The 11224-nt window shown below is 37.6% G+C and overlaps 1 long non-coding RNA gene across 1 annotated transcript; it reads left to right on the top strand.

Moving 5' to 3' along the window:
• Nucleotides 1–400: 400 nt before the first annotated feature.
• Nucleotides 401–9142, top strand: LOC135326133 (uncharacterized). The gene is made up of 3 exons (XR_010386771.1): nucleotides 401–554; nucleotides 7472–7524; nucleotides 8848–9142. It is a non-coding gene; the product is annotated as an uncharacterized LOC135326133 (long non-coding RNA).
• The last annotated feature ends 2082 nt before the right edge of the window (nucleotides 9143–11224 follow it).

The following is an 11224-nucleotide window of genomic DNA, read 5'->3' as shown; positions in this document are numbered from 1 at the left end:
TCTCAGGGCATTAAAACAAGTAAAGGTACAAGACAAAATGACAAATTATCCATTTCTTCTACTAACTCATATTCTAGGCTCTCTTAACAGTCTAAATGAATACAGAGTACAGGCTACCCTGCTACTCAAGATAATAGGTTCTTTTCCTTTAAAGGTTGCTACTTGAAGAAAAATCTGTTCATTGTCCATTCACTGGTTTTAACATTGGTATAAAATCATGCTGTGTTTCAAAACACAGCCTAATACTGACATACACTATTCCTCAAACACGCACACAAAATCCAGAGTACTATGTTAGCATATTTTGCAATAAACATTCAGACTATTCAGTTTTTACATTTTCTGATGAAACTTCTGCTAGAAGATGTACGATGTTTTGTTTTTTCCAGGAAGAGTTCAGCTCAAGGTAGCCACATCTGCTGCTTGCCCCTGCATCAGCCCAGTATGGTGCAGATTCAAAAGGGCCACAATTCCCGGGACACTTGCTAAGGGCTCGCTGGAGACGTACCAAGAATAAATAGCGAGCAGACAGTAAGCTCTCATCCCAGGAACAGGTAAGTTATGTATAACGGCCTAACTAAACCCTTAGCAGCCACTTTTATTGCTTGTGAGACTGCAGAAAAGAGAAACTATGTGATGAAGGATTAGAGCTCACCTCTTTCTTTTATCTCTGAGCAAGAAAAGTCACCGCCATCAACGGCAGTCCTCTGAGCACGTGATGGATGCCTCAACTTAAACCAGCTATTGCCCTGAGGAAACAATTAGGTCTTTCCATTGACTGCACTAAGATTTAGAAAAAGCTCTTCAAAACCATAGAGCTTCGAATAGAGTTGAGCCCAGAAGTCTAATACTTAGATGCGAGTTCCTCCCTGCCCCGCAAAGCATGGCAAAACACTAGTCTAAACTCGCTTCAGCTCAGCTGGTTTCAGTGGGAAGGGAGGTTGCTACTTTGCTCTGTTTTCTGAAAGTAGTATTCCTCCCTCTGCTAATTATTTATGCCTTGGTTTTATATTTGCAACAATAGCTCAAGCACTGTGTTGGGCAAGAACTCTCCCTCCACCATCCTCTACAAAGACTGCAGGGTATGACAGAAAAAGGAACAAAAGTAATTCAGCTCTGCCCTTTTCTATAGCACACCCAGCAGGCAGGCTAGGTGTCTGCAGTAAACATGGAATGGCATTCTGTACCAGTAGCTTTCCTAGACATAGTCAGTAAACCCAGATTCATAACTTAAAATTAATGACTAGTATCCTAGACAGGGTCAGTAATCCACAAATAAGCCGCAAGCAGATTTTTTTAATTTAACCTGTAAAGCAAACCACAGTATATATGAAATGGGAGAGGGGGAATCTATATAAAGCTGTACAATGCAGAAATCATGGGGCAAACAGCTACTAGGCCCATGTAACAGATGTTGGTTACTTCTCAACATATTCAGGATAGCAAGTGACTTATTTGGCAGAGGAGAGACAGTTGCTGGAGGAGTTTAAGAGAATCATCTCAGGACAGACATGAAGTATTTAAAAAGAAAAAAAAAAATCCAAAACAAAAACACAAGTGGCCTTTGGAAAACAGATTATTTCCAGTCCTGCTAAGACTCATTTCTCCAGCAGACGTCCAAACGGCAAGTAGCCAAGAAGCTGACCCACGTTACACTATTGTACTGTTCAGTACCGTATTATTCAGCCAATTCTACAGCTCAGGCACCAGTTTGTCCACCTGGCATAGATCAGATAAGGGATTCCCACATACCTGAATGGGGCGAAAATAAAGATATGTTAATGTTGGCATTGATGCCAACAGCAAAGCCACTTAAAATAAATGAGTACCAGGGCTGTAGCTAAGTATCAGGCACCCATCTGTGTGGTGTCTGTGCTAAGGTCTAAACCAGTTTCCCCAGATTTTATTTGCAACAGTTCCTTTTCTGATATTTTCTGATATTCTGATATAGGCAAAAAAACCTAATCTCAACTTCAAGTAGGCATCTGCCATCTTCTACACAATCCAGTCAGTAGAGAGAATTATAATATAACCCCTTAAGGTAGCATTAATTGATTAGTTTTATCCAATATTATCTAGTTCTCATTTTCAATTAATCCTGTTAGGGTGGGCATATATACAGAGGGAGAGAATCAGAATCTGCATCTGCTACCAGAGGGAAGCGTTAGCATGCACAAGCACAGTCATGAGATTTATAAAGAGAGTCCGTCTGTGCTGAAGATTAGTAGAGTCGAGACATGGTGGAACACAGGACTAGGAATAATACCTTGCTACAGGGATGGAGGGGATCGGAAACATAATGAAACAAGAACAACAACTATATTTTTACTAGTATACAAATGCCAGAAGATCCAGCTAGAGCAAACCCCCAGGATTCCAACTCATGACATACCCAAATTCTGCTAATTTGAGAGGGAATTTTTTTCTTGGCCTGTCACTACAGAGATGAAGCTGACCAAGAAAGTTAGGACAATGCAGTTGTTCAATGCACTGCTGAGCTAAACTGTAGGCATTTATTTTAACTTTTATTACTGTTTTCCTTATTTGATCAGTGCTAGATTTGATGTTTATTGTATCTCATAAAAAGGCATTACAGTCTCCTGGTCACTCAATTTGATTATGCAAACCAGCACACATGTAATGACTCTAGGGACACAGTCAGGCATCTGTAGAATTGAGTCCAAGATAGAAGAGTTATATGTGCACAAAATACTAATTTCAGAAAGAGTATTTTTTACTTCCTCTACAGATAATACTGGCACTACTTACCACCAGTATAAGGTAAATTTGCATTCCCAAATAAAAGTGTGATTGTAAATTGCACTTACGCACCCATACCATTTTAACGTACGTAGCCTCGATACGTGTGAAAGATGCAGAATCAGTGGCTTTAGTACGAATAGCAGCCAAAGCACCACCTTTCCAGAGCCCTGGATGTCTAACCATACTGTTATTTCCACTTATGCCAGTTAGACTTAGACAATTTAGAAATGACATCATGTGCTACCATTACTTATTCCATTTTGCTGTGTTGCTAACAGGCATTTGGGGCAAACTTTTTACTTTTACAGTGCATTGTTACCTTAACAGTCAACAGAGATGCAGTAGGACGTTATCATAGTCCCTAAAGACAGAGTGCACTGCAAGTATTGCTCAAAGTATGATTCTATTCCTAAAACAGATTTAGGCTGTGTACCTCTCAAGGCAAATAGTTCTAATAATACTGTCTAGCAACTTCTGGAAACATTAAAACTGCACCATCTCTGTGTTAGCCGAGACAGTAAGCCCAACGCCTCTAGGACATGTCTTATTTTTTACTTTATCTATATCAACATATTCAGGACATCAGCTTGCAAACAAAGCTTTAAAACCAGTAGAAATATTTTCCTTTAAAATTTGATTAATGCAATATGTTCGCACACATGCTCATACAAAAACGATTACTCTCCAAACACTTCACTGGCAGCTAAATTAATTTACTTGCACAGACCTGGTGCCACACATTGTTTTGCGACTTATTTGAGAAACTTTTAACGGGGTTCCTTTCCAACCTTTGTGAGGCTTAGGCTATCAGGACCTACACTGTATTCCATGTAATATAGATACGGAGTTAAAAGAGATCTTGCACTTGTGTATTTCTTCTTACACCTTTCTAGGCTCCTACCCGGGAACCTAACAATCTGATTCCCTTAACATTTTCTTCTCTATTTACCTGGAAGTCTTCAAAGATTACCCTATTTTCCATGTGATTGTTAATGCTAATCAAGAATGTTTTGTCTCTTGAGAATGAGAGAACTCTCTCCCACCTACCTGCCCAAAAGCATGCTCTCCCTCCCCCACTTCTAAATGAGTAGCTGGGTCAGGTGTCCAACTTCTCATGCTCTTACTTTCTGCCAGGCACTATATATTACAACCCTTTACAGATGTAACTAGGTATACAAATTTTTGTATGAACCATGCATACAGTAAAATATATGTCTTAAAATATCACAAAACTGAAATAAAAAGTTGAGGCATAAAATGATGACCATTCCTGACTGAGTCAAAAGCTTTTCAGGAAGGTATTACAAATCAGAGCAGAGGAACAGAGAGCATAGACAAATTTATTGCACTTTTTTTTGGAACTTCCTACTAAGTGTTAAGAGTTATTCAGTGCTTTCAGGAAAATGTCATTGTGGATATTTACGACGACAGTTATAGAGCAGAATGCACGTCTACCAAGAAATAATTTGGGCCAAAGCTGCAGTGCTATAAAACATCACCCATATTATCTTGTGCCAGAAGACACACAGAAAAGAGACTAGCCTAGCAAGCAGCTGTTAAGCCAAAAATATCCTAGAGCTGTATTTATTCCAAAAATATTTGCTCTTGGACGTAGTCCTTTGGCTCCTCTGTCTCTAGAGAAGGGCAGAATTTTATACGAGTAGTCTGTATTTTTCCTGTTTAATCACCACTGCCCAAATATAAGTGAGATCTATAATAATATTAGAGAAAATACAAGTTAATGATTTATTAAAATATTTCAACATGTATTATTTTAACCTTAACAGGTTACTCCTAAAAATCCAATAGAAATCAGAAAGCTACCTAATTTGAAACAGGAAAAGTATTCTATTATCAAGAAATTCTATTTGCATTTTTGATTTAATGCCATTTCTATTCAGCAGTAACTAGTTTTAATAAAAACAATTGCAAACTGCAAATAAACATTTCTAGTATGAAAAAGAATATGTGTAGTTACCAGATTAGGAAGGACAAAAAGACTAAATCTTGAAGGAACTCTAGGCTTATACTACTGAAACCACTGAAATCTGAGAAAATGAGCAAGCATGTGCCCTTATATGTATATATACGTACACACACACACACACACACACACACACACACACACACACCCATATGTGCATGCATAACAACTCTTAAAAATAATTCTTAGAAATATTTTATCCAGCTCAGATTCAGGACAACTTTTCTTAGCATTAATTCTCGACAGGTTTGAGTATTACTAGGGACACCAACAGGCTAATTTTTCTTCCAGAAGACAGGAAATTTGTAGCAGTTTTGAAAACCTGGATGAAGAAACCCTGCTGTGCCTAATTTGGGGGGGAGAGCAGGTGACAGACGCCAACAACACTGGGCAAATTCCAGGCCTGAGGAATCTCCCATATTCATGTGTACCCACTTCTAGTTTTTTAGCCTCCCACTACGTCATTTTAACCATGGGCCACATGCTATCCTGTGAAGCCGCTTTCAAAGCTATCACGTTCACTGTCAGTTTAAAGATCAGGGTGGAATGGACAATGAACTTTGTTCTACGCTTCCACTCTCCACATTATTAACTCTCCACATGGAAGTTTTTGTGATTGTGCTTGTAAATCAAAGACTAGTATTTTGGATCCATTCTAGTGACCTGTACCAGGAATTTACAGCCTGGTAAAACAGACTGAATTTTCCTAAAGCCAAATATATTTACTCAGCGTTCACTTTGATCATAGGAGGGCTCTTATGTGACTTCACTCAGGAAAAAAGCTTGTTGTTGGAGGTAAATAACTTGAAGCAAAAATCTAACTCAAACTATAATTTGTAGGACTAATAGCTGCCACCAGGCTGAAATAAAGACTGTATCTATAGCATATTCAAAGGCTTAAATGATGCTGACCGGCATACATCTACTAACAATCTAGCTTGCTTCAGTACCGATAACATTGAAACTGGCAGCAGAGATTTCAGCACCAACTATACAACTTGAACCCTGAATATGTCCTTGTATTAGCAGCCTACACAAATTGCATTGCTGCAACTTCACTGGTCTTGTTTGCCAAAGTTTCCTAGATTAAGCCCACCCCAGCTACGATATGATGCTACAACTACATTCCTGAATGCACTTGCTGCCACCCTACAAAAGGGTTTAGACTTTAGAATTAACCTAATCATGTGAAAGATATAAACTATTTTTTTGCATTAACTTTTTTCCCCACAATCAATTTACCCTGTAAAACACAAGGACAAAAGGTACGGCAGCGTAGCAACTGACGTCCAAAAGAAAACACACTTGACAGCTCCATCTCACAACGTAGCCATTCTGAAGTCTAAACTTTTTATACTTAAATTTTATTTATAGTTTTATATGCATCTGCTTGAAAAGAAACTAGTTCTTCAGTTTCAGGCATTCAATAGTGTTGTCTCAGACATCATTAAAATAATACTTACAAATAAAAAAAAAATGCATTTCAGAAAGTAGTTTGCTTGCTCCAGCAATGTAGAAGAAACACCTTTTAGATAGCTTTACAAAAGGGTCTGGGATGAAGAAAGGCGGCTACTTGCAAGTGTTAGTAATCTGACTGCCATATTCAAAACAGCAAGTTCTTCACAGTAAAAGAAGCAACTCAGTGATAATCTAGTACTTCAGAAAGATCTTAGCAAAAGAGCTAACTTACCTGCTTTGAGTGAAACACTCTCATCCCATCATTTTCTCAGTGTCTTAGATATCTCTTCAATACACAAATCCAGCAGGTATTTATAGATCACTCCGATTCATTATGCAAATAGTATGTAGCCTGCTGAATTTAATTGAGAGGGAGGAAATACCTGCAGAAACAAAGATATGGGAATAAAGAAGTTTTCCATGAGCAGTGAATTTACATGCAGCAAGAAATTTTAACCATCAAAACTTGCTTAGTATTTTAGAAGTATAGCTCCTAAACCAAATCTGTGTAATTTAGCCACCTCTAAAGACAGCTCAAGCACCTTTCTAGAGAAAGTATTGTAGGAAGAAATACACGAGGAGAAGGAAAGGTATAGTATACTCACCAGGCGCGTGTTAACGACAGGAAACAGCAATGCTAAGAGGGCCCCATTTAACATATGCATCTGCAACCTTAGAAGAGAGATGAGATATTATTTTCACAGATTAGAAATGAAATGCAAAGTTTTTATGTAGTATGTTATATGTACATGTTATGTATAGTTATGTAGTATTTTATGTAGTGTATCTTTCATAAAAGGTAGCAGGAAATTTGAGAAAATTCTGCTGGCTTTAATTTGAATAAAGCCACTGTTCACTGCAATAACCAGGATAAGAACTCTCTTTAAATAAACATTTTAATAATTTCCTGAAGTAGGACTGCTTCCTATAATGAGCTTTGGATTCCTAGAAGGTTTTGACTGCCTGTTCATATTAATCCTGTTCATATTAATCCTGTTCATGGTCCAGGCTGCTAAATGGTTGAAATTTTGCTGTTCATTTTGCTTTCAGAGCTTAAAATAGACATTTGAGAAAGTTTTTACTTTCATCCAACTCCATAAATGTACATGACATCAAACTAAAGCTTTGGGAATTTGGAAGAAGTCTGATTTTTGAGTCACTTAAATAAAAGAATTATATTTGTAAAGATGCAACAGAGAATCCCAAGCAAAGAACAGGGAAAGAAAGTAGTATTTAAATTACAGTGCTGTATTTTATTTTATACAGCTTTCAGTCATCTCTCCCTGAACCACTGTTGCATCAGGACCTACAGAAGTAAGGTCAGTACTGTTTAAGTCTACTTTATATAAGAGACAAAGTAAAGCATAAATTTCATTCTACAACCACTGCCTGTCATAAACTCTATTAAAAATTACAAAGTTTATAAGTAACTTGGGGCGGGGGAGGAAGGTATTACAATTCCAAAACAGTTCTTCAAATGTCATTTGTATGTCAGGACGTCAGAAAACAGAAAGGCTCATTCTGAAAAAGAACAAATACTGCAGCCTCTGCCCTGCAACCAGTCCTTTGCAAATGCATAGTAAATCCAGGATTTCCTAGACACCAGACTTACTTTGCACGCTCTCTGAGATGAAGAGGCACTAGTACTGTATCTCTGTATTCAGCCTACTCCCTGCCCAAATAAGGAGCAGCAGGAAAAAGTTGTAGCGAGACAGTAGCACCTCCAAAACAATTCATGAGGCATGCCCCCAGCATCATATTTTCCAGTCACTGCCTAGACTAAGAGAAGAAAGAGCCGAGTGAACTGTCACGGTGGCAACTACAGCCATTCCTGATTATCATTCTGTCTGGGAAGTCCCATGACCCTCCTCACAATATACTAGCTGTACCCCTATCATGCAACGCACATGAGAGAGGGCCTTTGAGAGCAAGAACTCTATAGGTAAGAACCTATAAAAAGTATGGGCTGTTTACTGGACTCTACTGCACTAGTCCATTAGACCAATTCCTAAAGTTAGTAACAATAAGCAATATTATAGAAAAGATTGCACACATTTGAGAAATACCCAAATCAGTAGGAATCTGCTTTAACTATTTAACTTATCTCCACATTTTAAAAAATAGACCCATACTGTACATATGGCCTTCCATGAAGATCAGCTACTAATTTTTAGTGAAGATAATCAGAAAGTACGAGGCACATGACATACATTTAACAAGCCCATAGGTTATTCTGTAGAAGGACACCTGTGCTCTCATCAACTACTGCGCGAATAGGTGTTGCCTGTGAGACCAAAACCACCACCAGTACAAAAGAAACAAGGGTCAGTGGACTCAGCACCCACAGCTGAAGCCATGACCCTTTTCAAGGTCTCATCATTCAGTCCAGCCAGTATGTCTTTCTAACTAAGGGCTGGATGCGTATCTTACTATTTTATGACTTAAGCCACAATCAACTTCTAAGCACACCATGCAAGTAGACAGAAATGCAGCAAGGATGGGGCATTACCTGAAAAGAATCATTGCAACCCGACATGGAGGACAGTCAAGAAGAAAAATCTGAAACATTAGGCAAAAAAAAAAGAAAGAAATTAATGATACGATCTTATTTAAACTCTATTTTGTGTATCTTTCTTCCTCAGTTCTGTATGTGACAGATCACTTCTACTAGAAGAACTGTTTTACAGCAGAGCTGGAAAAGACTAAAAATCATGAACAAATTAAAAGATCTCACATTACCTACATATACAAGGATTTAAGCAGTATGAGCAGCATCTAGGATTCAGCTTCTGCCAGTTCCTAAGAAGCAAATCAAGTTCTAGTCCATTTGAAATTCTCTCATTATTAAATATATATATACTTATATATAGATCTCTCTCTCTCTCTCCCTCTCTCAGGGCTTTTGTAAAGCAGATTACTGTATTACCAATCATTTCACTATTGTAGCCTCTATAGCCTTACTTTGGGAAGTGCTAAGAGGCTTTTATAGACAACCATCTTACATTAGATCTTCAAGACTGGGTCCGGCACTGCTGAAGCAAAGGAGAGTATTGTCATCATAAATGCTTAGTATTCAGCACAGCAGGGACCTTACCATGACCAGAGGATATCTCAGTATCCGTTCTATAGATAACCTTAGCAGTCATCTTTAAATACATTTGTTGCCTTATTTCCATAGAGTATTTTTGAAGTACTGTTTAAATTTCACCAGTAATTAGCTATCTATTTCCTAAAACAAAAAGTAGCCTAATGCAATTTGAGCAGTATATATTTGTTTCTCTTCGCAGGCCAAACTCCTACCATAAATACGACCTGGTTTAAATCCTTATGTAATAAAATATTGTTGATTAGCAACAATCTCCCATCTAACTTTCACAGCAACTTAAAACACTTCATATCAGCAAGTTTTACTCTGGATAAAAAGAAAAAACTGTGCAAGTGTTCAGTGTTAACCCCCTACCCCCCCTTTTTTTAAAAAAAATATTGTCCACTATGGGGGGTTGGGGGGGGGCAGAAGAATTCCTTCCTAGTTTGGTCTGCTCTCTGAGAGAAAGTATTTCAGTAAAAAATGGATCATGCTTTTTTCTGTTGTTTCTAAAATAAGTGCACAATAGATTATTTCACTGCCAAGCTACTAGTCAACTCATTAAATCACTCCAAGTGAGAATATTTGAAGAACATGTCCACTTTGGGGACAAGTTGGATAAACTGAACAAACCTATTTCTTTGAAGTGCTACAGGGCCTACCTGGCCAGGTAACTGATGGATGTTCAAATTAATTACTAGCAGGCAATGTACTTGCTATAGCAACAATCAAAAGGTTGAAGGCTGCATCATTCTATTCAGCCCTTGTGCCTGAAAGGGCCTGTTATTACCATATGAATAGATGCGCACATTTCAAATATTTTATTTCCAGTGCAGGTTCCTAATATACAGCCATTTATTTCTCTAATCAAATTACTTGTATGTTTTAATTCAGGTCCGTCAGTCTCAATAACAGTTTAGAATGTATACATACACTCACAGGAAAAAAAATCTTTTTCCTTAGTCATACAGAACTCTAATAGAGGCACAGCAAGAAAAAGGCATCAATTAATTTAAAGAACCTCAAGACATTTGCTTAGTGAATGCTCCTAAAAGCCAATCAGAGTTTCTTTCAAGTCTTGTATTTAAAAAGCAAGCCATTTCTACTCATCAAGGAAGGTTAAAGAGTAAGTGAACACAATGGATGCATGATGACAATCTGCTAGTGGATGCTTTCTTTGCTAAGGAAAAAACAAAAAACCCACAAAATCTTATGTGAGGTCTATGTATCACCTTACACATTAAGGCCCATATGGCTTCTGGGAAAAGTGTCCAACACTTACTAATTACATTTCATCATTCCGTCATTTGATATTTTTGCAACAGACTCTGTCTACTAACTAAATTAAAGTTTCATCAACTGTGGACTATATCCCTTCTGTCGTGGACCATAAAATTTTCCCTTCTGTGGTCTCTTATAATACCTGTTTTTTCCCATGCTATTTGTATATATTCAAAGTATATATTCAAAAAGTCCAACTTTTTAAACATTCCATGATATATGTTAACAGAAGGAGAGACGGCATTTAGAGTCCCACTAGTTCATTTGAACCTTTAAATTCAGGTATCTTATGATTTCCTTACATTCATTTGAAGTACTGTTCATACTTAAATGAAGAAAATTCTATTCCTCCAGTACAGATTTCATTTTTTTCTTTTTATTTCCTACATCTTAAAAAAAAACAAAAACAAACTGAAATGTTTTTCTCTGTGTACACAGAGAAATGTGTCTTAATCACACCAGTCATTCACTTTTCTGACACACTGCAGAGCGTTCCAACTACTGAACGGCAGAGGAAAAACTAGGGTACAACTCTATGTAGCAGCTGAATCTTAATGTACCTGCTGAATCTCACCATTGAGGTGAAACAGTAGCAAGTATTAAAAAAGTATGGTCATAATAGTTACAAAGATTGAGATGAACTCATCAACCTA

The sequence above is a fragment of the Dromaius novaehollandiae genome, unplaced genomic scaffold (genome assembly GCF_036370855.1).
Source record: "Dromaius novaehollandiae isolate bDroNov1 unplaced genomic scaffold, bDroNov1.hap1 HAP1_SCAFFOLD_90, whole genome shotgun sequence".
NCBI classification, from domain to species: Eukaryota; Metazoa; Chordata; class Aves; order Casuariiformes; family Dromaiidae; genus Dromaius; species Dromaius novaehollandiae.
This window is presented reverse-complemented; position numbering and strand designations above follow the sequence as displayed.